Consider the following 26,468-nt stretch of genomic DNA (forward strand, 5'->3'; position numbering starts at 1 on the left):
ACGTTAGTCTACTTGCAAAGAAATGTTGAGTCAGTTCAGAGTTAAGACTTTGGACAGCAAGTAGAATTTACAAGTAAATGTCATTTCCTAGGGTCTGATCTGCTGAGGCTTCATTAACTTTGCAGCTGCGGCTATAGCCTTAAGACAGCAGGGATAGGCACTAGCAACTGAATCAAGTCTTGTGCTATAAAAGGCAATAGGCCTATGTTTATTACCATTACTTGTGTGAGGGTTCCCAGAGCTTGATTATCCCTTTCATGTACAAATAACGTAAAAGGTTTTGAATAGTTCGGTGGCCTTAATGCAGGTGGTTCTTGTAGTGCTTGTTTTAGTCTCATAAAATCCTGCCTATGTTTGTCTTCCTAAGGAAAGGGTTCAGGGACTAATATTTTAGTAAGTTCATACAGTGGGGAAGCTCACAGGGAAAAATTAGGAACCCCTAGTCTGTAATAACCAGATAAACCTCAAAGTCCATGAAGCTGTCACTTAGCTGTAGATCTAGGAAGTCCTGGATTAGCTTAATTCCTTTTGGAGACATCTGAATTCCTTTCCTTCAGCACTTAGATTACCTAGGTAATCCTTACCTAGGTAAGGGACAGTATCTAGAGATAATTGTAATTTTTCCCAAAGAGACTTTGTGTCCCTTTTTAGCCGTGGCAGCAAATAAACAAAATCTGTTATGGATGCCTCTTTGGTAACTGAGCATGACAAAGATCATCTAAATATTATCAAAAAGTGCCTATCTCCCAGGGGAATGAGATGGAGGGTGCTTAAATCTTGGTGAAGTACTTGAGAGTAATAAGAAGGGGCCTCAGTGAACTCTTGAGGCATAACTGTCCATGTATATTGTCAGTTATTCCATGTAAAGGCAAGTAAAAATTGGCTGCTAGGGCCTACAGGGATGCTGAAAAGGGCTGAAAAAAGGTCTGTGACAGTGAACTACTTTGAGTCTGGTGTCACTTTTGACAGAGGGTGTTCTGGTTTGGAGCAATTGGGAAATGATGAATAATTATTTTCTTAACATCCCTCCAATCCTGGACAAATCATTATCCCTATATATTAGGTGTCTGGACCAGCAAGATCAGTGCGTTGCAGAGAATACTTAGCCCCTGGGCAATTAGACCTTCTTCTATGGTGTGAGTCCTTGTGTGTCCTCAGGCTTTAATGGATACTGAGGTAATTTAGGGAGAGGTTTAGTTATATGTAACTGAATCTTTATAGGTTCCATGCTTTTTATTCTTCTAATGTCAGTATTAGATGCAGCCCCCGGTTTTGAGGCACCTCAATTAAATTCTGGGACTTTTGCTGGAATTATTCTTCTTTTATGTCAAGGACAGACTGTAAGGAACATAAACAATCAGATTCAGTTGTTTGGGAAATGCTAAGGTGAGATTTCCATTAGAGGCACAATGTATTAGCTCTTTTAATTGCCTGATAGATTGGTTGGGGCTTTGTCATATAGCAAAAAGGAATGTTTTTCAGTAGAGGGTCCTAGAGTCATGTGTACTGGTTGAGATAAAAACTTTATTAGATACCCCTAGTGTTGAAACCTTCTTACTCTGAGGGATTTGTTGTCCTATGAAGGTATAGTTTAAAGTAGAAAGTGTAGCTCTGGCATCAAGTAAACTTTGGCAAGGTTTCCCATTAATTTTATTTTCAGTTTCCTTTTGGCTGTTTATGAAATTACTGGTAGTAGTTTATCAGTGAACACCCCGGTGTCCTGTCAACTGTAGGAGGGGCTCATATAGGGACTTTCCTTTGGAGGTAAGTATGAGGGTGTTTGAGAAGAATTTGCACAAGACCTTTGAGGACAATCTCTCTTTCAGTGTCTGTTCAGTTGCTATTTTGTGAGCTTCTCCTAGTCCCTAAGATGTTGAAGACAGAGGATCTCAAATATCATCCTTGGGTTTTTGCCATCTTCCTTCTTGCCTCCTGTTTTGAGCTCAGCAGGTGCTACCACCATGTGTACAGGCTGATAAAGATCTGGAAGCTGGGGTTATAGGCCCTGATAATAACTTTGAATTCTTCAGAAAAAAAAACTTTTGAGGTTCCTCCGTAGGTTTAGGAAATCTTACCTATGGCCCTTAGTTTAGTTTTTGGCCAAACGGTGAAGGATCCTAAGGAAGTTTGCCTGAAATCTTGGGTAGTTTTATTTTAAAACATAACTGCCTACATGTAATTAAAGAGTGCACTTGTTGTGATGAGCACTGGGTGATGTAAGGAATTGTTGAATCACTATATTGTACACCTGAAAATAATATTATACTGTATGTTAACTATACTGGAATTAAAAATAAATAAAAATAAATTAGAATAAATTAAACCCACCTAATAGTCTCAGAGTGGAAAGGCAGTTCAGACAGAGATTAGTAAAATGTGAGTACTCAGGTAACAAAGGATAAGGGGGAACCGTAGGAGTCACAGCAGTCTTTTTGTTTTAGGTATTTCTTGTGTCTTTAATTTATTATTAGCCTTTTGTGAGGAGTCCTTTAATGAAGCTATTTTAGAATCTTGAAGCATTTTGGAAGCTCTGCATACCAATTAAAGTAGACATCCTATTCTGTTTAACTTGGGATCCTTCCCTCTCAAGTGCATTTCTTAAGTGACTGATCTTGTCTAATTGGAATGTTCCCCATAATGGCTATTGTAATTCTAGGTTATTTTTAGTAAAACGTTTCCATTTTGCTAGATATCTGCAACTTCTAGCACTATAGTTCTTAAACATAACATAAGTGTCCCAGAAGGTGGCATGCTCAACTCTTTGTATAGAAAGGATCCCATTTCTTTTAGCTAAGCCTTTTGGTTTGCTGAAGCCAAACTAATATCAAAGAGGGCCTATCGTGGGAGTTGTCTTGAGGTGGCAAATTCTCTAACAACCACTAAATGCCTGACCCATGTTCATCAATGTTTGTGGTCTTTTTGTCTTTCAAGATTCCCATTAGCAACTTGATCTTATTTAATATTCACCTGAGGTCTTTCATTGGAACCAGTCCAGCTCAAATTAGGCCCATTCCTATCCTGGGCTCATCCTGGTTTTTAAGTTGGACCCATTCCAATTCTGGCTGTTAACTATCAGTAGTTTTCTACATGGAATCTGGGGATTAGGGAAAGGATTGAACCAGAGGATCCCAAAGAATGGGGACTGTGGACTGATTCCAAACAAATGGGGAAATATACCAGCCACCAGTAGTTCCCAATGTGGAATCTAGGGATAGAACCAAGGGCTGGGGTTTCTAAACAAATAGGAAACTTTAGATAGCAAATTAAGTTGGGAGCTCAATGCAAAGAGCCTCAGGAATGATGAGAAAGAGAACTCAAAAACCTCAAGGGCATCATGCTTGTGTTTCTCATCCTCTCTGAAGCTGAAGAAATTCTTTAGTCCACCGCTATCACTACATCTGTTAAAGAACAAAAATTCAATCTAATTAATTTAAAGATCAAATTGGCTTTACTCATTGATTCATGAACTGGGCAGCATTCCGTCTAACAAATAGAAGGGTGCTCTGAGGAGCTGTACAAAAGGGAAGGCTTTTATAGGCAGAAATTGGGGCAGGACAAAGAGGTTAGCAAAAGAAAAGAAAGGATTGTTTCAGGCAAGTTCACCTTCTCTTAGGGGGAGTTGCTGAGGGTCTTATTCAGATGACCTCATTAGCACTGATCAGGAAATTCTAGGCTGATTCGTTTAAAATTCCACTCTTGGGAGAGGTTGAAGCTGCAGTGAGGTTAGGTATTAAGTCTTGGTGGGACTTAACATAAGTGACTCCATTTTGGACCTGTTGTTTCTTTGGAACACTCCTCTTTCACATCACTTCTCCTTTCAATTTCTCAGTAAAATTGAACTTTAGGAAGATGTATATTTATGCCTTGACTTGGTACTTTTCTCAGCCTCCCTGTGTCCTACTACCAGGTAGTCTTAGGGGAGAAGGATGGTCCAGTACATGGTGTACTTTTCTGCCGTAGTAAAGGCAGGTTTTTGATTATCTGAGGAGTGAGGATATAACGCCTCTAGGTGACCAGTTCTCTGTCCTGGAGTCTTGACACATGAGGTACAACTACAGAAATGAAACTAATAAGCCCATATGAGTCTTGAGAAATCTGTCTCCTTAATTTATGTTCTTATTGTGTGGCTATGTGTTGTATCATTATTCATTCAATGGTCTTTGAAATGTTTGTTATGGGACCATCAACCTGTTGACCTATAATTTTTTCTTTATTTCTTTAAAAAAAATTTTTTTTTTTTGAGAGACAGAGAGAGACAGAGCAGGAGCAGGGAAGGGTCAGAGAGAAAAGGAGACACAGAATCTGAAGCAGGCTCCAGGCTCTGAGCTGTAAGCACAGAGCCCGATGCAGGGCTCGAACTCATGAACTGAGACCCCGACCCGAGCTGAAGTCAGATGCTTAACCAACTCTGCCACCCAGGTGCCCCGGCCTATAATTTTTTATAATTTCCTTTTTTCTCTTAGGATAGCAAGAAGAAAAATTGGGCTAACTATAAGTTTTGGGGGGTCAAATTCAGGGAGCCTCTGTGTCACAGAGTCAGGACACTTTCTTTCTATCATACTGCATACCCTTGCTATCACTAGAAAAAAAGAGGGTGGAAAGGAAACAGCTTTGGTTAGAAACTATGTCAAGTATCACAGACCTGGGAAGGAGATTTGAATCCTCTTTGCTTCCTTTTTAGTTTTATGAGCAGAATTAAATGAATCATACGTATACTTCTCTTTTTAAGAGTAAGAAATTATCTGGGCACCTGGATGGCTAATATCCATCCAGTGTTTGACTCTTGATTTTGCTGAGATCATGATTTCACCGTTCATGGGTTCAAGCCCCTCATCAGGCTGCATGCTAACAGTGCAGATCCTGTTTGGGATTCTCTATCTCTCTCCTTCTCTCTCTCTGCCCCTTCTGCATGACCTTTCTCTCTCAAAATAAATAAGTAAACTTAAAAAATATGAAAGTTAGAAAAAAAGAGAAAGAAATTACACAATGTGGGTTATAGCTTCCAATGTGGTGTGTGTGTGTGTGTGTGTGTGTGTGTGTGTGTGTGTGTGTAAATTATAATTCTCAGCCCCAGCTCTGATTTCAGTATCTTACCATACTAACCTTTAAAAACTGCCTGTGTCTAGTGAAAGAAAACACCACCACATCTTATTAGGAGCAACATGTTAGGGTTGTCTAATTTATGTATATGTAAAACTCCAGCTAGATAGATGGGAGTATCAGAAGAGTCTACTCCAGAAGTATAGTTAACCACATTTATAACTGACATACAGAATAGCCTATTTTGTATATACATAAAAACTAAAGCTAAAACCAACACCTTAGGGTTGCTTAATTTATACACACATAAGATTTATAGCCATATGATTGGAGTAACAGAAACAGCACATACAGTGTAGGATGACATATTGATTTCCACTAATTATAAGAGTCTCAGATTTTCATAGCCCTATGATACTGCTATGGGGGTGCATGCTCTCCTTCCCCTTCTCTGATCCTGGAGGTTGAACCTTTGGAGAATGGTTCTTGACATTGCTCCAGTGAAAGTACTGCTATTGGATCCAATCCCTAGGATGGGCTTAGGCAACTGTGGATGTTGAGGAGCACATCCATACCTACAGGGTGATAGTGCATTATTATAGATCCCACATAAAGACTGTTACTGTGGCCTTTTATTCCTATTTCAAAGAAGTGTGGTATGTGTGTTAATAGGAGGGCTTAGTTTAGATAAATTAGGTAGTTTCATGTCTTCTGTTGCATTCAATAACTTTATAATAAAAATAAATAATTTGAAAAGGCTACAACTAGTATGTTTCCACATTACTGCATCAAAGCCAGTGGGATGGATGAAAGAGGGTCAGTGCAGACTTTGACCCCCTTAACTTTGATACAGTGTTTTTCTCAGGTCTCAGAGTTTTCTTCTAAATCTCATTAAATCTTAAAGATATAAATGCAGTCCGTCCTCTGTCATTTAAGCTACTTCTCTCCTTCCTTTCTTCCTATTGTTTTTCTTTCCTTCCTTTCAAATATATTTGGATGTTTCCTATTCATTTATTCAGCAACTGGTTATTGAATATCCACCTGTGAGTGGGATGCAGATGTTTAGTAACTAACATGGCCTCAGTTCATGACTTCAGCATCCAGGGGAGTAAGTGGGGGTAAGAAGACACAGAGCTAGAACAGTGAGATACATTTTTTGATAGATGCAAGCACAGAATTCCCAGCACGGAGGAGGAACTTGTGGCTTGATGAGGGTGGAAAGAGGTAGATGAGGACTCTTCCTGAAAAAAGTAGTGCTTGACTTAACAGTTGAAAGTCAGGGAGGATTCTGCTAGGTGGGGAAAGTAGGGCTTGGGGCTAGGGGTGGGAACAACAGGGAAGGGAATAATATGTGCCAAAGAATGAGAGATGAAACAGTGTGCATGAGTAGAGACTTCAAAAAAAAAATGAAGTAGATGAATCTGGTTGAAGCAAAGCATGAGTTGGAGGAAGGATGAGAAATGAGAGAAAGAAGGAGAGAGACAGAGAGAGAGAGAGAGAGAGAGAGAGAGAGAGAGGTGCAGGGCATTAGTTGTGAAGTTGCAGGTTCAAGGATTCATTTATTCACTTATTTATTGAGTACCTTCTATATGCTAGGCATTGTTTTTAGGTATCTGGGATGCTGGGGTAAGCAAGATGGTGCCCCATTCCCATTTTAGTCTAGAAAATAATTTAAAAACAATAGGAAAAAGAAAAAAAGAAAAGAAAAACATCAAACATGGTAAGTGCTATGCAGAAAACTAAGACAGGGAGATGTGAAAGAAGGGACTACATTGGATCAGATTGTTAGTGAGTTCTCTTGATCAACTACAGACCTCAACAGTGAAAATCAGAAACAGGCAAGACCACTTAGCTCATGTTCTCACTAAAACCTATTGTGCTTATTTCTTATTGCACTTTCTTGAGGCATTAATGAAGGTGTTTTGCAATGACTGGAATATTCCAACCAGCAGACCAGAAAAGCCCTGATAACAATGGAATACCTGGAAGACCACAACCTACACATCCCTTTCCCTGCCTTTGATCATGGGCTGAACACATACCGACCTATACCCATGGTCAGGTGTTCCTTGTCTGCTCTTTTGCATATATCCCCACATCCTCTCCTTATAATACTCTAGGTGTCCATCTTGCAGGCAGAGGGGTCGGTTGTTAAGACCTGAGCCTGCAACCTCCCCTGGCTGCTGACACCCAAAATAAATTTCTCCTTTTGTCTTTTCCAAACCCTCATTTCTTGTGTTACTGGCTTCTCTTGTAACAAGATTATCTGAGTTTTTTTGGCAACAGTGTTGGCAAACCTAGCCAGGAGCTATACTTTGGATTTGTCCATCCCCCTTAGGATTACCTGGGCAGAGCTGTTGACCAGTGCAGCACTCCAGGGCTTGCTCATTTGTTTACTCAGTTAGTGGTTATGATAGATCTTTTGTAACAGAATGTCTAAAGAAGACCTCTCTTAGGAGATGGAATTTAGGACAAGACACTTTATTTTTCTTTTTAAAGTTTATTTATTTTGATGGGGCAGGGGAGAATGTGAGAGCAAGATAGAGTGGGGGAAGGACAGAGAGAGAGAGAGAGAGAGAGAGAGAGAGAGAGAGAGAGAGAATCCCAAGCAGGCTCTACACTGTCAGGGAAGAGCCCCATGCAGGGCTCAAACTCATAAAACATGAGATCATGACCTGAGCTGAAACCAATAGTCGAACCCTTAACTGACTGAGCCACCCAGGAGCCCTAAAACAAGACACTTAAGGTGAATGACAAGAGAGAGACAACCATGCAGAGATTGGGGCAAGAGCATTTTAGGCAGAAGGAACAGCATGTGCAAACACCTAAGCTGGGATGGAGTATGGCCTGTGAGTGGAACAGAGAGGGAGCACAATGAGTAAGGAGAGAGAAGTATGACATGAAGTCAGGGAGGAATGCAGAGTTTATGTTGGGCATAATTCCAAATATATAATGTATTGTTTTTTGCTCTGGGATTTTATATGTGAAAAAGCAGGAAAAAAAAGAAAAAGAAAAAGCAGAGATTGTAGATGCCCGTAAGAGAGAGCCTTGCCTCTATTCTGGGGCATGAGCCAGGAGTAAGGATTTAAATCAGCTGAAAACATTGCCTGTACCAAGGTGATGCTCTCTCTCACCCCCCTCTGCTGGCTTGGCACAGGAGTTTGCTGCTCTGGATGAATCATGAATCCAGGGAGGTCATCTTCAGTGGAATCATTAGGAATCATTATAGTTGGTTATTTTATTCAAGTGAACATAGTGGACATTAACAAAAGAGGTTTCATAACCAAAGGTCCAGTTTAGGAAATGAGGGATAAGGTAGAGAGGGCAGAAGGCAGGTGATGGGAACTAGTGAGACTGTAGATGTATGTCTGTGGGGTTCTGGCCATCTCAGGTGCCCGTTATGTTCTCTCTTAGATTCTGGAGAAAAACATGCACCACTAATGTGCTTGCCCTATGTGTGTTTCTGTCAAACTCAGAAGAGAACAGTCTTGGCCATCCTGGTGAAAGGTTGGCTAAGAATGGGCAAATCCAATTTAAACACACTTTCATTTTCTTGCCCTACTCTCCCTTGGCTTGAACTTTTGGTAAGTAGCTGTCTAAACCCAAAATGGCATTCCTTCCAGTTTCCCAGACAGAAGAATCAGGAAATGGAAAGGAATTAGTGGAGCAGAGTGTGGCTTAGGCCTCCCAACTTTGAGAAGAGGATCCCAGTGAGGACTTGGACTGCGTAGTGTCGGAGTGTTGCTTACCTCAAATCATTGCTGCTATCTGACACCTGGTGGAAGTAGGAAGTCTTTTTCAGGAAGTCTTACAGCCTTGTTCTAACACCCCATATCTCCTCTTCTCTTCCATGTCTGCTTGTAAGAAGGCTCTGTTGTCTCGTATTTGCTCTTTAGAGAATGTGGCATTTTCTGTGGGATTGTGGGTGCTGTGTACCACCAATTTTTCCTGACAGGCTAAGTTGTACTTTTCTTTGCCCTGTTCTCAGTTTCCTAAAACTAATAGGTCTCTGGTTTCCAGGATCTTGAAGTTGTCAGTAAGCACAGTGAGGACAGAAAGTGGGAGTAGAAGGTAATATGGCCCCGTATGTTTGTGGGTTCATATATATGTATACAAATGCTTAGGAAAAGGTCTGGAAGTTTATACATCAAATTGATACCCCTGGAGAGGCAAGAGAAGAACCAGAATTGAGCCTATCAAAGCAAATGTTAGCCTATTACTTAAGTTTTTGTAAGGAGAATATATTAAGGTATTGTTATATAATTAAGTGAATAATTAAAATGAATTTGAAATTCCAGACCTGAAAAGGAGCAGGGGAAGGATGAGGCTGCTGTAGTTGGAATTTCAGATGAATCCCAAGGGATAGGAGTGGGTAATGAGTCTAAAGTGTAGACTGGTTAGGGGGTTGTAAGAAATGGATAACTAGGGAAGGGTCAGATCAGGATGGTTTTGAAAGTCAAGCAGATGAAGTAAGCCTTGCTATGGTTGGCATTTTAATTTCTTGAGCAGAGGAATGAACCCATATAAAATGTTTGTGGATGAAGTAAATATATGATTTAACAAATGCATATTGACTTGATTTGGAAAAAGAAGTTAGTACGTGATTATGTTCAAATTGTCAACACAGAGTATGCAACTCAAGCAGAGAATCTTGGGCTTAACGGATAATGTTGTGTGTTCTTTACCTCTAATTTTTTAGTGGCTGACTGCTCTTCTCAGGAGAAATTTTTGGTGTCAGAGAGCCCTAAAATGACATAGTGCATGTCATAGTGCATGTCATAGTGCATGTTTCCTAAGCTGGGTTCCATGGAATGCTAGTCTTTGACAGTAGTAGGGCTATTTGTTCCAATATGTTTGGAAAGGACAGTATATTACACTTTCCTCTTAAAAGAATTTATACTGTATTTTAGAATATTGAAACCTCTTAGAAATCTTTCAAGAAAACTCAGAAGACAGGTAGTCTCCAGAAGAGGTAGTAGCGGCTCAATAATGATATCAAGAATCCATTCCAGATATTTTCACAATTTCATGCCAAAGATGGTTCTCCTTATGCCACAAGGAGGCTGCCACTGACAACTGGGGCCTCATGCTTCCCTATTCCTGTCCAGCAGACAGAAGAGAGAGTAAGAGAACTTCTTTCCAACCATGAGCTACAAGTCTGTCTCTTCAGTCTGATTGGATCAACTCAAGTCATCATGGTCACCAGAAGAGTGCTGTCTCCTGATTTGCTATCTCCTGGTGGCCACCAGATCCACCACTTGAAGCAGGGGACCAGTTTCCTTGAAGCACATGCTTGTGTGAAGGAGTGGATCCTTGAAAAAAAAAAGTCAGGATTCTGTGGGGAAGGAGAGGGTGATGAGGCTATTATGAATACAGTGATGAGACAAGCAATAGAGACCTAAGTGATGGGGCCAGAAGACTCCAAGTGAGTGTAAGGAGCAGGCTGCTATGGTCAGTGAAGAGGGAGAGATGGTGCTAGCTGAGGGCACCAAGCCGGGCCAGAAGAGAAAAGATACCTGACAAAGTCACTGGCTGCTGTTTTCAGTTGTGGCTCGGCAATTTATATTTTGAGAACTTGAGGATTTATTCAAAATTCTGTCACGTATAGAGTGGTTTAGAATTTTGGAGAATTTGAGAAATAATTAAAATGCTGCTGAACTTTAAAGAGAACTAAATAAAGAACAAAACAGCAGGAAGTGCTACGTGCAGAATAAGGATGGGGTTCTTTCTTCCTCAAGGGTGCCAGGCATGAAAAGTTCCAAATGGCAATTTATTTTCTTTACATACAGTTTCCCCTGAAATATTTGTCTATCAAGGGCTGTCAGAAGTGAACACAGTTACAAAATGAGTGACTAACTTAATTTGAAACTTAAAGTGTTTTTCTTATCTTTCTGCCTATGATTCAGCATAGCTGTTTTCTCTAGGACTGAGTAAATGTTAGGTCAGAGCCTTTTGGCACCTGAGATACCTAACTCCTTACTCACTTAATCAGACACTTAGAAGTGTTTTTTCTGAAACTGGCATTTCAGCTCAATTTTTTGTGATGTGATGGAAAAGCAGGCTTCCTTGCAGCAAATACCCAAATAATAGTTAGAAATTTATATGTTTATGTAGTTATTCATATTCTGTATCTATTGGGACATTCATGACTTTGATAATGAATATGTAAATAAAGATGCAGAATGTATAGAGAAAGATTGGTGAATTCGTGGGGAAGAATTCTTTATGGGTATCAGTACACTTACTTTACATTATAAGACTACTCCCCCCCATGTGTGTATAAATCAGAACTTCAAATAAATTTAATCATTTTCAAAGGTACCAGGGAAACTCAATGGGTAAATGATTTTACAAGGTGAATATAACATTCATTTTTATTTTAGGTAATATGCTTTTTATATAATGGTCTTGCTTATGGGAGGAGTACTGTTTTTTTTTTTTTTTAAGTTGATTTATTTATTTTAACAGAAAAAGAGAGAGAGTAAGCAGGGTAGGGGCAGAGAGAAAGGGAAAGAGAATCCCAAGCAGGCTCCACACTGTCAGCACAAAGCCTGACATGGGGCTCAATCTCACAAACTGTGAGATCAAGACCTGAGCCGAGATCAAGAGTCAGACACTTAACCAACTGACCTATCCAGGTGCCCATAAAGGAGGAGTACTCTTGGTAAACCTGTATCATTCGAAAACCAAAGGTAAAAACCTACAGGAAGGCAGCACTCTTGCAAGCTCTTAACAAAGCACGCCATCTTTTAGGACATATGAAGAGCTGAGGAGAATGTAGAATGAATCTGATCATGGTGTTTGAGGCATTGTTTTTGCTCTTCACAAATGTAAAATTTGGTTCTAATGACATGAACATTAGGCATGTCTGTAGAGTCCCTTGTAGGTATTAACATCTTGTTGGGCAGAGAAGGAAAAATGAAGGCAGACATTAATGTAACCCCAGGACTTGACTTTTGAGGGAATAGTGAGGTTTGCAATAAACACTTACAACTGAATTATATAATGGTTGAGGGGATAAAAAAAACATAGGTGAGTTAGGGCATTTAAAGAATTTATTTTTATTTGAGGGGAAAATGAGGATTGAGAGTGGAGGGGTAATGTAATTACCTTTTCACACCAAACAACTTTCTTCTCAAAATTGTTGCTATGTCTCTATAAAGTTTGTATACTTCCCCCCCCCCCCCCCCCCCACCAAAATGAGAATCCTTGCCATGGTCTGTGAGGTGCTGTTACTGACAGAGTTTATTATCTTCCTGGGGTGTATTGGGGCAGAAAAAAATGTTGACAGAGCTCTAAAAATATGAAGATTCTGTTAAGGTCAGAAGGAAACAGGAAAACATCTGTGTCTGTTCTCTACTTTGAGATAGGAATAGAACTTTTGTGATGGAACTAGATGGAACCCCTGATATATTTTTTTAAGCCTCGAGGGCTAGAATCAGTGGCTGGGATGGAGGTGGGCAATAGCTATTAAAAAATTTCCAGCATTTTTTCTGTTCTCTTAGAGATTAAAGTTTTACTTGACTTTGGGGAGAGATTGTTCTATTAACAACAGAAGCAACACTTCAGTGGGACTTCTGGTTAGATAAGATAAAGGCAAGAACCTATTCTGGAGTAGAAAGGTTTAATACAACCAGATACTAAACTTCCGTTTTAAGCTAAAGAAAGTTGAAGTTTACTTCTGTTTAAAGTAAACGTCCAGAGGGTTTTTATTAAGAAAGGATGCTGTATTTTGTCAAATTCTTTTTCTGCATCTGTTGACAGGATCATATGGTTCTTATCCTTTCTTCTATTAATGTGATGTATGACATTGACTGATCTGTGAATATTGAACCAGCCCTGCAGTCCATGAATGAATCCCAGTTGATAATGGTGAATAATTCTTTTAATATACTGTTGAATTTGATTTGCTAATATCTTGTTGAGAATTTTTGCATCCATGTTCATCAGGGATATTGGCCTGTAATTATTCTTTTTAGTGGATTATTCTCTGTCTGGTTTGGGAATCAAGTTAATCCTGGCTTCATAGAATGAGTCCAGAAGCTTTCTTTCCATTTCTGTTTTTTGGAACAGCTTGAGAAGAATAGTTACTAACTCTGCTTTAAAGGTCTGATAGAATTCCCTTGGGAAGCTATCTGTCCCAGGACTCTTATTTGTTTGGAGATTTTTTGATAACCGATTCAATTTCTTTGTTGGTTATGGGTCTGTTCAAATTTTCTATTTTTTCCTATTTAAGTTTTGGAGGTATGTAGGTGTCTAGGAATTTGTCCATTTCTTCTTCCATTTCTTCTTTCTTGTTGTTCAGTTAATTGGCATGTAATTTTTTGTAGTATTCTGTAATAATTGTTTGTATTTCTGTGGTGTTGGTTGTGATCTCTCCTCTTTTATTTGTGATTTTATCTATTTGGGTTCTCTCTTCTTTTTGAGAAGTCTGGTTAGGGGTTTATCAATTTTGTTTATTCTTTCAAAAAAACCATCTCTTAGATTCATTGATGTATTATGCTGTTTTTTTGAATTCTATATTGTTTATTTCTGCTCTAATCTTTATTATTTCTCTTCTTAAGCTGGCTTTGGAGTTCCTTTTTGCTTTACTTCTAGTTACTTTAGGTGAAGTTAGGTTTTGTATTTGGAATTTTTCTTGTTTCCTGAGATAGGTCTGGATTGCAATGTATTTTCCTCTTAGGGCTGCTTTTGCTGCATCCCAAAGGGTTTAGACTGTCATATTTTCATTTTCATTTGCTTCTATATGTTTTTTAATTTCTACTTTAATTGCTTGGTTAAACCATTCATTCTTTAGTAGAATGTTCTTTAACCTCCATGCATTTGGAGGCTTTCCAAATTTTTTCTTGTGGTTGATTTCAAGTTTCATAGTGTTATGATCCGAAAATATGCATGACATGATCTCATTTCTTTTATATTTGTTGAAGGCTGTTTTGTGACCTAGTATGTGATCTATTTTGGAGAATGTTCCATGTGCACTCGAGAAGAATTTGTGTTCTGTGCTTTTGGATGAAAAGTTCTGAATATATCTGTCAAGTTCATCTGGTCCAGTGTATCATACAAAGCCATTGTTTCTTTTTTTGTTGTTGTTGTTCATTTTTTTTTTAATTTTATTTTTTATTTTAAAAAATTTACATCCAAATTAGTTAGCATATAGTGAAACAATGATTTCAGGAGTAGATTCCTTAATGCCCCTTACCCATTTAGACCATCCCCCCCCACAATCCCTCCAGCCACCTTCAGTTTGTTCTCCATATTTATGAGTCTCTTCTGTTTTGTCCCCCTCCCTATTTTTATATTAGTTTTGTTTCCTTCCCTTATGTTCATCTGTTTTGTCTCTGAAAGTCCTCGTATGAGTGAAGTCATATGACTTTTGTCTTTCTCTGACTGACTCATTTCACTTAGCATAATACCCTCCAGTTCCATCCACCTAGTTGCAAATGGCAAGATTTCATTCGTTTTGATTGGTGAGTAATACTCCATTGTATATTATATACCACATTTTCTTTATTCATCCATCGATAGACATTTGGACTCTTTCCATACTTTGAAAGCCATTGTTTCTTTATTGATTTTCTACCTATATGATCTTTCCATTGCTGTAAGTGGATATTAAAGTCCCCTGCAATTTCCATATTCTTATCAATAAGATTGCTTACGTTTATGATTAATTGATTTATATATTTGGGTTCTTTCAAGTTGGGGGCATAAACATTTAAATTTTTAGCCCTTCTTGATGGGTAGACTCCTTAATTATGACATAATGTCCTTCTTCATTTCTTGTTACAGTCTTTAGTTTAAAATCTAGTTTGTCTAAGTATGGCTACTCCAGTTTTCTTTTGACTTCCAGTAGCATGATAGATGGTTCTCCATCCCCTCGCTTTCAATCTGAAGATGTCCTCAGTCTCTTGTAGACAGCATATAGATGGATCTTGTTTTTTGTTTTTTTTTTTTTTGTTTTTTTGTTTTTTTTTTATCCATTCTGATGCCCTATGTCTTTTGTTTGGGCCATTTAGTCCATTTACATTCAGAGGGATTATTGAAAGATATGGATTTAGTGTCATTGTGTTATCTGTTGGTTTCATGCTTGTGGTGATGTCTCTGGTCCTTTGTAGTCTTTGCAGCATCCCGCTCAAGAAAGTCAAAATAGAAGAGACATACCTTAACATCATAGAAGCCATATATGAAATGCCCACAGCTAATATAATTCTCAATGGGGAAGAACTGAGAGCTTTCCCCCTGAGCTGATAAACATGACAGGGATGTCCACTTTCACCACTGTTGTTTAACATAGTGTTGGAAGTAGCCTCAGCAATCAGACAACAAAATGAAATAAAAGACCTTCAGATTGGTAAAGAACAAATCAAACTTTCACTTTTTGCAGATGACATGATACTCTACATGGAAAACCTGAAATACTCCACCAAAAAACTGCTAGAACTGATATATAAATTCAGCAAAGTCACAGGTTATAAAATCAATGTACAGAAATTGGTTGTATTTCTATACATTAATAACTAAGTAATAGAAAGAGAAATCAAGAAATCGATCCCATTTACAATTGCCCCAAGAACCATAAAATACCTAGGAACACACCTAGCCAAAGATGTAAAAGATCTGTATGCTAAAAACTATAGAAAACGTATGAAAGAAACTGAAGAAGACCCAAAGGAAAGGAAAAACATTCCATGCTCATGGATTGGAAGAATAAATATTGTTAAAATGTCAATACTACCCAAAGAAATCTACACATTCAGTGCAATCCCAATAAAAATTGTATCTGCATTCTTCTCAGAGCTAGAACAAACAATTGTAAAAATTTGTATGGAACCAGAAAAGACCACGAATAGCCAAAGTACTGTTGAAAAAGAAAAACAAAGCTGGAGACATCACAATCTCAGATTAGTCTGTACTACAAAGCTGTAATCATCAAGACAGTATGGCATTGGCACAAACACAGGCACATAGACCAATGGAATAGAATAGAGAATCCAGAATTGGACCCACAAATTTACGGCCAACTAATTTTTGACAAATCAAGAAAGAGTATCCAATGGAACTTCAGCAAATGGTGCTGGGAGAACTGGACAGCAACATGCAGAAGAATGAAACTGGACCACTTTCTTACACCATACACAAAATAAACTCAAAATGGATGAAAGACCTAAATGTGAGATAGGAAACCATCAAAACCCTAGATGATAAAACAGGCAACAACCTCTTTGGCCTTGGCTGCAGAAACTTCTTACTCAACACGTCTCTGAAGGCAAGGGAAATAAAAGCAAAAATGAACTATTAGGACCTCATCAAGATAAAAAGCTTCTGCACAGCAAAAGAAACAACAAAACTAAAAGTCACCGATGGAATGGGAGAAGATATTTGCAAATGACATATCGGATAGGGGGTTAGTATCCAAAGTCTGTAAAGAACTTACCAAACTCAACACCCAAAAAACAAATAATCCAGTGAAGAATGGGAAGAAGACATGAATAGACACTTTTCCAAAGAAGACATCCAGATGGCCAACAGACACATGAAAAGGTGCTTAACATTGTTCATCATCAGTGAAATACAAATTGAAATCACATTGAGATACCACCTCACACCGGGTCAGAACGGCTAAAATCAACAACTCAGGAAACAACAGAGGTTGGTGAGGATGTGGAGAAATGGGAACCCTCTTGCACTGTTGGTAGGAATGAAAACTGGTACAGCCACTCTGGAAAACAGTGTGGAGGTTCCTTAAAAAATTAAAAATAGAATCACCCTGTGACCCAGCAATAGCACCACTAGGAATTTATCCAAAGGATACAGGAGTGCTGATTCATAGGGGCACATGTATCCCAATGTTTATAGCAGTGCTATCAACAACAGCCAAATTATGGAAAGAACCCAAATGTCCATCAATGGATGAATGGATAAAGAAGATGTGGTTTATATATACAATGGAATACTACTTGGTAATGAGAAAAAAAATGAAATCTTGCCATTTGCAACAATGTGGATTGAACTGGAGGGTTATTATGCTAAGTGAAATAAGTCAGTCAGAGAAAGACAGATATCATATGTTTTCATTCATGTGGAATTTGAGAAAATTAACAGAAGACCATGCAGGAAGAGAAGGGGTAAAAATAGTTTGCAGAGAGGGAGGCAAACCATAAGAGACTCTTAAATACAGAGAACAAACTGAGGGTTGATGGAGGTGCAGAGGGGGTGGGAAAAATGATTGATGGGCATTGAAGAAGGCACTTGTTGGGATGAGCACTGGGTGTTGTATATGTAAGTGATGAATCATGGGAACCTACTCCTGAAACCAAGAGCACACTTTATACACTGTATGTTAGCTAACTCGACAATAAATCATATTTAGAAAAAAATAATAAAAAATTAAAAAAAATAAAGTGAATGTCTAAAATAAACTGAAATACAAATTAAAATGAGTGTCTTCTTTACTTGCGTGGAATAGAAAAATATTTTGATTGGGAGGGGAACATAAAATGCATTTTCCTTTGAAAGGACCCTGGAGGAGATTTAGGAGATGAGCTCTAGGTAGGGGACTTGGTAACAGGCTGCAGGTCAGTGACTAAAGAGAGGGAGATGCCCTGCCGAGAGCTGGTGAGGCTTGGTCTATAGACCTGGAGTATTCAAATGTGACATTCAGGCTGATGATATCATGCTGTAATGGCCTTTTGGGCTTTCCAGTGTTCAGTGAAATTCTTGTTAGCTGTTCTTGTGTGGGTGCTGAGGGTGGGTCTATGCCTTTGTGGAGCTAGACAGCATTGACAAAGAGAGGCCTGGGAACACCAATCCAAGGAGTGAGCCAAGGTGGCAGCATGTATGCTTTCTTTTGTATTCTCCCTGGAGACAGGAACTTTTGCTCCAATACCATCACCTCCAGCTTTTAGAAAGAAGGGATTTTTGTCCTCATCTCAATCTGGGGCTTGTCTCCCTGAATCCTAATTTCTTCCCTGGATCAGTCTCTTCCCAGGATGTTGGCAATAGTAACATCTATTCCTTCATGGGAAGCCCCTCTCCTACTTAGAGCAATATATTTGGACCTGAAGACTCAAATGAGGAAAATCATAGAAGAGAGTGACACCCCTATGTAGACTGACTCCCCACATGGATACAGTGAGTTACCTGATTGACTGACAATAGTCTTTGGTCCATGTTTTTATACTGGGGAGTTTATCTAGCCAAGGTTTTGAGAGCAAAACCTCTATCCAAGTTAGTGGGAGCAGTGGGGGTTATGGGGGGGGTGGTGGTGGCAGTGACTCAGCCAGCTTTCCCTTTCCCTTAGGTTGTCTTTCCTTGAGGTTGACTATGAGGGAGTTAGCCAGGCCATTTGTCTTTCAACCTAGCTTTATTTATAATAAAGATGGCATTCTGTGCTCCATCTTTGCCTCTGCCATTAAAAAAAAAAAACGCATTTGTTTCAAGACCCAAGTAGGAAAAAGGAATCTATTAGGTCCTCTCAAAACACCACAAGGTCTGCCAGTGACTTAGCCCTATACACTGGGGCAAGCTACTTTATATTTCTCCATCTGTAAATTGGAGCCATAACAATGGCCGCTCGATAGGGTAAAAAAAATAAAAGTGCTATAAATTATTGGCTGAAAGGTGTAATTGCTGGCCCCATCCCCCTGGTAATATTATAATCATTGTTTGACAACATTTTTAAAATCTTATCTGAGAACCTTGCTGCTGTGACACATTGATTCATTTTGGTTGGCACTATATGCTCCCATCTGCTATGAGTGGTATAATTGCTCTCAGTCATCAACATCAAGCACCCACAACTAATTTGTGGGGAAAGGTTCTAGCACTGCAGACCCAAATGCAACTTGTCTGTCAATTCACTCAAGTGAAAGGGATCTAGGCCCTCTCCATGCCTCTCCCTCTTGTCTTGGGGATTGGTCACGATCCGTCCTGGTATTCAGCTTTAGCTTTTTCCTGGCTATCAGTAAGGACAAACCTTCCAATTTTGTGAAAAGAACTTTGTCCTGAGTCTCAGAATGAGATCACTTGTTAGATCTTTGTTGCATATACATTTGGTGTGCTATTTTTACTACTGTTTGGTCTGCGTTCAAATCCTAGTTCTGCCCCTCAATAGCTTGTGTGATCTTGGGCCAATGACTTAAACTCAGATGGCTTTTTAAAACTATAATTTAGGGCTAATACCTACCCTGAAGATTTAACTTAATTAGCTGAAGTCAGTGAAACACTTACCACAGTACATGTCTGATAGTAAATGCTCAATAAATGGTAGTGATTATTTTCATTGGAGTGCCTATTCTTTGTTCACAGAGCAATTATGAAAACTAATGATTTTTCCTGTCACCACATGCATTTCTAGCCCTCTACAAGTTAGCTTCTCAAATTACGGTCTTTGGAACAGCAGGTGATTGTGATCTGCAGAGAAAACATGTGTTGCTAATAAAGCATCCTGCAAACAAAAACATTCAGGTGTATGAGATTTAGAGTCATTTTTGCTGGGATTAGCTGTTGATGGAGCCAGTGTAAGCAGTATCCTTGTTGAAGGAATTTCAGGAAAGCCAGGCTGTGAGGATATTGCCATGTGAAAAGTGAATTCCCAAATGAATTCCCACTTCTTAATGCAAATAAATTTAAAATAATTTAGTCAAACTGTGGAGATGAGGAAACTTGGACACAGAGGCTAGTATTTCAGTAAATAGGATGAGTTGGCAATTTGCTTGTTTGTGTATGTGTGTACGCATGCAGGTGCGTGTATAGTCAGTTTACAGGATGACAACTGATTTCCAAGTCTGAGGCACTTGGTTGGGACAGAAATGGCTGTACAAAAAGGCTCTGCTCTTAAGGAGGTAATTAGCAGAAAAATAATTATATGTTAGCAGTTGGAGAGTTAAAACAATATGCAACTGAAAAGTAGTAGTTTAGGATGCAGGCTGAATAGGCCATCCCAATAATGAACATTATTGGAATTCTGAGCAGAAGTACCACTTCTCAGTGGGTTACTTCTGGCCACATTGACCTCCTTTCTGGGCTTGGAACAAATGTCAGGAAAACCTCCACCTCATGGGTCTTGCTTTTCTCACTGTCTAGAGCACTCTTCTCTAGCTGTTTGCCTGGCTTTCTCTCTCACCTTCTCAGGTTTCTGCTCACATAGCCCCTTTTCAATGAGGTCTTCTTTGACTATTCTATTTAAGGTGACAACATTGACCACCTCCCACTCCCGGTCTTCTTTTCTACTGATTTCTTTTTTCCGGTAGCACTTCCCATCAACTGCATGGTATAGGTTTTCTTATTTATTTGTTCATTTTGTTTTCCTCACTGGAATGTAGATTCATGAGGGCTGGATTTTTGTTCTGTCCCATGCTCTATCTCCAGCCCCTAAGACAGTTTCTGCCATGGGGTAGACTCAATATGTATTTGTTGATTGAATGGTAACTATATGCTCTCTTATTTTTATAGAGTCCTGCAGAATGGTTATTATTTGCATTTTTGAGATGAAGAAGCTAAAACAGGGAGAGGCTAAGTGCCTATCCACAGTCACAGAAGCCAGTAAGTGGTAGAGGCATGGTTTGAATCTGGCCTCTTATTTCTCCCTGAGCCCTAGGTTTGTATATGGTCACCTGCCTGGTGAGATTGTGGAGACACCCTATGAAACTTATGTACCTTCAGTACCAGAAATATCTTTCTCTACTCCTCAAATCTTTGAAATTTCCTGAGTGATAAGGGTTACAGGAGAATTTTTTGTTATAATGAGGTGACTCTTGGTAGGCTTTTAGACAGCTTCAGGATGGGATTTGGTCACCAGAAAAATCAAGTATTGATTAGAAGTTTGGAACTTTCAGCCCTACTCCCCAAACTTCAGGGAACTTGAGAGATCGAGTTAATTATCAACAGCCAATGATTTAATCAATCATTGCTATGTGATGAAACTTGCATAGAAACTCCTAAACAATGGAGTTTGGAGAGCTTCTGAGTTGGTGAACACGTCCATGTACTGGGAGGGTGGCACATCCCAACTCAATGGGGACAGAAGCTCTGGGGTTGAGACCTTTCCAGGCCTTGCCTTAAGTCCCTTCTTAATTGACTGCTTATTTGTATCCTTTGTAAAAACGAAAAAATATATGTAATGTGGCTTTCTGAGTTCTTTGAGCTGTTCTAGAAAATTATTGAACCTGAGGAGGGGGTGTTGGGAACTCCTGATTTATAGCTGGTTGGTAAAAAGTATAGGTGACCTGATACTTGTAACAGGCCTTTGAAGTGAGGGCAGTCTTGTGGGACTGTGGAATTACACCTGTGGAATTTGATGCCAACTGCAGGTAATGAGTGTAAGAATTAAATTGAATTGTAGGGCACATATATGGTGTTGGAGAGTTAGAGAAGTGGTATTGGAAAAATTACCATATAGTTGGTGTCAGGAAGGGAAAAAACTCTGTGTTCAAGGTAGAACTGTGGATTCTCAGTCACACCCTCTCTGTTCTAACTTATTTAGGAAAATGATGCTTCTACTCACCCAGTTGCTCAAAACATTGGCGCCATTCTCAACTCCTTCCTTTATTCATTGCCTCCATTTGATCCATCAAGAAGTCTAGCAATTCTACTTCCTAAATAATCCCCAGTCCAAATACCTTTCCCCATTCTGCATCTATCACCATCATTGCCTTGCATCTGAATTATTCCAGCAGCCTCCTAAATCAGTCTCTCTGCCTCCTTAGATGCCCATATAATTCATTCTCCACATAACAGAATAAAAATGGCAAGAAACTGTGCATTACTCATCCTGGTAACATGAACAGGAGTCCTACATTCATGGTGCTAGTCCTCAGATGTTTTTAGAATATCCTTCATAATGTTTCTGTCTCTGCAAGCACATAATTATTTCAACTTCTAGCTTTTTATGGCATCTAACTCTGGGCTGCTGAGTGAAACTTTAGGACTTCTGGCCAAATTGTTTTAGGTAAGCCATGTGCTTTATTAACTTAGCAGGGCCCCATCTTTACAGAGCACCTTGATTGTTCCTGCTTCATCACAAAATGAAAAACAAAACCATATAAAAATTAGTATTCAGGAGCTAATCATTTACTCTGTTCGAAATTGTTTTATTTAACTATAGCTGTGGTTGCAGTTTACATTTGTGTTATAAACTTCTAAAGACTGACTGGCTAACCCCTGTGTGGGCAGGGCTACCAGCTTTAGGCAGGCATGCTACAAAGTCTCACCTACATGAACTAAAAGACTGGACAAGGGCCACTAGACTGTCAAGGTAATTGTACTAAAGACAGCAATCTGGCTGTCCACTCGGAACAGGGAAGGGCATATGAAAAGAATACAAAGGCATAGTAGAGAACTGCTGAGTTCCTCCTGCTGGTTTCTTTTCACATGTGACCCTACAGGCTACTGAGAAATGCCAAGGAAAGTGTTCTGGGCACATGGGTGTGTTCTGGAAGTATCGAGTAGGAACACCTCCTATTTGGAGAATACCTCACCTCTATAGAACCCTACAATTTTCAAAGCGTTCTTTAATACATTGGCACTTTGAGTCTTGCCACAATCCCAGCGAAGTCATTACCTCTATTCAAAGCTGTAGTAAGTTGTGGTTTAGAGAGTTGGGGATGCTCATTGTTGTGTAGCTGGTAACAATCTGAATATAGGTTTAAACCCAGATTCTGCAGACTCTAATTCATTATCCTGAGAATGGAAAAGAGATTTTTTTTGTGTGGGCAAATTTTGATTGTTTACTAGTCATTATTTGGAGTGGTAAGTTCAGAAATAATTTGAGGTTGGTGCCGAGTTCTCTGGGAAAGAATGTTATGATTGATTGATTATGTCTGCCACTGGTGAGATATGAAATATGGTGGCACATTGTTTTTTGTTTTTTTATTATTAATTTTATGAACATTCTCTAATATAAATTTTAGTTTGTTAACATACAGTGAAATATTGGTTTCAGGAGTAGAATTCAGTGATTCACCACTTACATACAACACCCATGATCATCACAAGTGCCCTTCTTAATACCCATCATCCATCTAGCCCATCTCCCACCCACCTCCTTCCATCAAGCCTCAAATTGTTCTCTATCGTTAAAAGTCTCATGTAGTTTGTTTCCCTGTCTTCTCTTCCCCTGCCCCCCCACCCCTTCCCATATGTTCATGTGTTTTATTTCTTAAATTCCACATAGGAATGAAATCATATGGTATTTGTCTGTCTCTGACTTATTTCGCTTAGCATAATACATCCTAGCTCCATCCACATTGTTGCAAATGGCAATATTTCATTATTTTTAATAGCTGAGTAATAATCCATTACACACACACACACACTCACACACACACACACACACACACACACACACACACCCCACATCTTCTCTATGGCACCATTCATCAGTCAATGTACATGTGGGCTTTTTCTGTAGTTTGGCTATTGTTGATAATGCTGCTATAAACATTGGGGTGCATGTACCCTCTTTGAATTTGTATTTTTCATCCTTGGGGTAAATACCTAGTAGTGCAATTGCTGGATGGTATGGTAGTTCTATTTTTAGGTTTTTGAGAAAACTCCATACTGTTCTTCAGAGTGGCTGCACCAGTTTGCATTCCCACAAGCAGTGGGAGCTTTCTTTGCGAACTTGCCAACACCTGTTGTTTCTTGTGTTGTTAATTTTAGCCATTCTGGTAGATGTGAGGTGGTATATGGTCAAATAATTTTTGACAAAGCAGGAAAGGTATCCAATGGAAAAAAGACAGTCTCTTTAACAAATGGTGGTGGGAAAACTGGGTGGCAACATGCAGAAGAATGAAACTGGACCACTTTCTTACACTGAACACAAAAATAAATTCAAAATGGATGTAAGACCCAAATGTGAGACAGGAAACCATCAAATTCCTAGAGGAAACACAGGAAGCAACCTCTTTGGCCTCAGCCAAAGCAACTTCTTACCACACATGTCACTGAAGGCAAGGGAAACAAAAGCAAACATGAACTATTGGGACTTCTGAACAGTGAAGGAAATAATCAACAAAACTAAAAGGCAGCCTATAGAATGGGAGAGGCTATTTGCAAAAAACATATCTGACAGAGGGTTAGTATCCAAAATCTGTAAAGAAGTTATCAAACTCAACACCCAAAAAACAAACAACCCAATAAAGAAATGGGCAGAAGACATAAATAGACACTTTTCCAAAGAAGACATCCAGATGGCTAACAGACACATGAAAAGATGCTTAGCATCACCCATCATCACGGAAATACAAATTAAAGTCACATAGCTTTTTAGTTGTCTACTCTCCCCTTTCTCTCTCTATTTTGCCATAATTCCTTTCTTTGTGTACCTCCTCCTCTTTTTTGGGCTGGAGGTTAAAATAATAAGAAATACTTCCCATGAAGCTTAAATACACTTCTTTCTTCTGTCCTGGTTGCTGTGGTTGTCACTTCTGTTCTGATTTCAGACAACTCTGGCAATGACCTCATGTTCCTGAGCCTACTTTGAAGGAGAAGTTTAATGTATTTATGTAAAGAGGCAATAGTTACTTTGCAGTTACTTATGTGAAGGAGTAGGAAATATTGACCTGTTAAGCATTATAATTGGATTCTTAGGTGCCAATCTAAATACTGTGCAGATCTAATTTAGAATACAGAATTCTCAGGTACATCTCATTTTTAAGTATGCTGTGAGGAATCATGAACAACTAATTGCATATATGTTATCAACAAGATTCTTCTCTATTCATTCCCACATTTGCATGGTGTAAGCCTAAAGATTTTCTTCACCTTAGGTAAGTAACTAAAAAAGTAAATTCTAACTAAAGAGAAGCCATTTAGGAAGAAACATCTTGTATTTGGAGATATTTCCATGTCACAGTGAATTTCTTCTCGCAGTGAACTTCCAATGATTCTTCCATTCCAGCTCTATCTCTCATTAGTCTATGCTTAGCCAGGCTGGATTATTATTTTCTATATTTTCTGTGTTCTGGTTCTTTGCTTAGAAATCACTTCCTCTTAGGATCTACTTACTGCCCATATATCCTGTTTCCATATGTTAGCACCATGTCCTTTAGGAAGTGTGTCCTAAAAATACAACTGGATGTGATTTCTCCTTTCTTTGAGCTACATCTGCCTTCTGGGGCAGGGAGGATGATCCTTTTGCTTATAGATTGTTTTTTGTATTCTGTTTTGTATTATTGTTGTTGACTGAGTGCTCCTACCACTTTCTAGATTGTAAGCTTTCTGAGGAAAGACTCTCTGATCATCTTTTCTCTAGTACCTAAACCAATACCTAGGCCAGAGTAGAAACACAAAAAATATTTGTTGAATGAATAGAATTTTTTTTTTACAGTGGTAAGTCCATCAAATCTTATTTCCTGTAGGCATTCATTCATTCATTCATTCACCTGCTTGCTTGCAAAAGTGCCTGGACATGAACCATTTGCATTGTATGGAGTGGTTGATCAAGCAGGAGTCCAAACAAGGCATGGGGGAAGGTTGGACCAGAGATGGCAATAGATACAGAATAATGTGGACTGATCTGACATGTAAAGAGGAAGCAAAAATGCAAGACTTGGTGATGAAATGGATATGTAGGCTGGTGGGGGGGTGGTGTCAGACAGCAAAAATGGCTTGAAAATTTTTGTTTTGTCTAATGAAGTTGATAGTGATATTAGTAATTGACATGGGAAACACTGGAAGAAGTTTAAATTTTTTTAAGAAGGGTGATCTAGAGTTTGATTTTGGGGTTGGATCTTATATGGTGGCCAGGGCTGGATGTCTAAATTAGGGAGTCATCTGTATACAACCGGCCCCTAGAATCATGGGCATAGATAGAATAAAGAGGAGAGAAGCTTGCATGAGACCAAGGCTTGAGGAAGTTCCACAGTTAAAGGCTGGGAAGAAAAGAATGGGGAGCTAACTGAGCTAAGAAGGAACATAAACATAGTAGATAAATTAGGAGTCTGGGGAAAGTAAAAGGAAAAGGGAGTTGTAAGAAATTTGTTAAATGGAAAAGGAGAGGGCAGTATACGGAGAGGAAAATGCAAGTTGATGAAGGTTATTTTCCCATTTTTTACTAAGGGAGGAACTTAGGAATGTTTGCCTATGGTCAAGAAGGATCCAGTAGTTTTGGGGGAAGCCAAAGATAAGGATGATCAGAGCAGTGGCTTGACTGTATGCAGTCCCTAAGGAAGCAGGAGGGGATAGATCCAGAGCAGAATGACTGGCCCCTTCTGACAGGAGTAGAGGATACATAGAGCTCTAGTGGGTTTGAAGATTTGATAACAGGAAGTCAGGGGTATTCCCATTTGAAGATACCTTTTTCTTCTGTGATACAGGTTGGTTTGCTAAGAGTAGCAGAGGGTTTTGAAGGAGTCAGAAATGAGAGAAGAGAGGTTTGAAATATGTGTGTGGTGGGGGACAGAATTGTCTATAGCCATGTAATAAGG

General features: G+C 39.1%; 1 pseudogene; it reads right to left on the minus strand.

The window, feature by feature from the left end:
* Positions 1-26,468, minus strand: part of LOC102959130 — a 98,969-nt pseudogene that overhangs the window by 54,164 nt on the left and 18,337 nt on the right.

This window comes from Panthera tigris, chromosome A2 (assembly GCF_018350195.1).
Source record: "Panthera tigris isolate Pti1 chromosome A2, P.tigris_Pti1_mat1.1, whole genome shotgun sequence".
In the NCBI taxonomy this organism is placed as follows: Eukaryota; Metazoa; Chordata; class Mammalia; order Carnivora; family Felidae; genus Panthera; species Panthera tigris.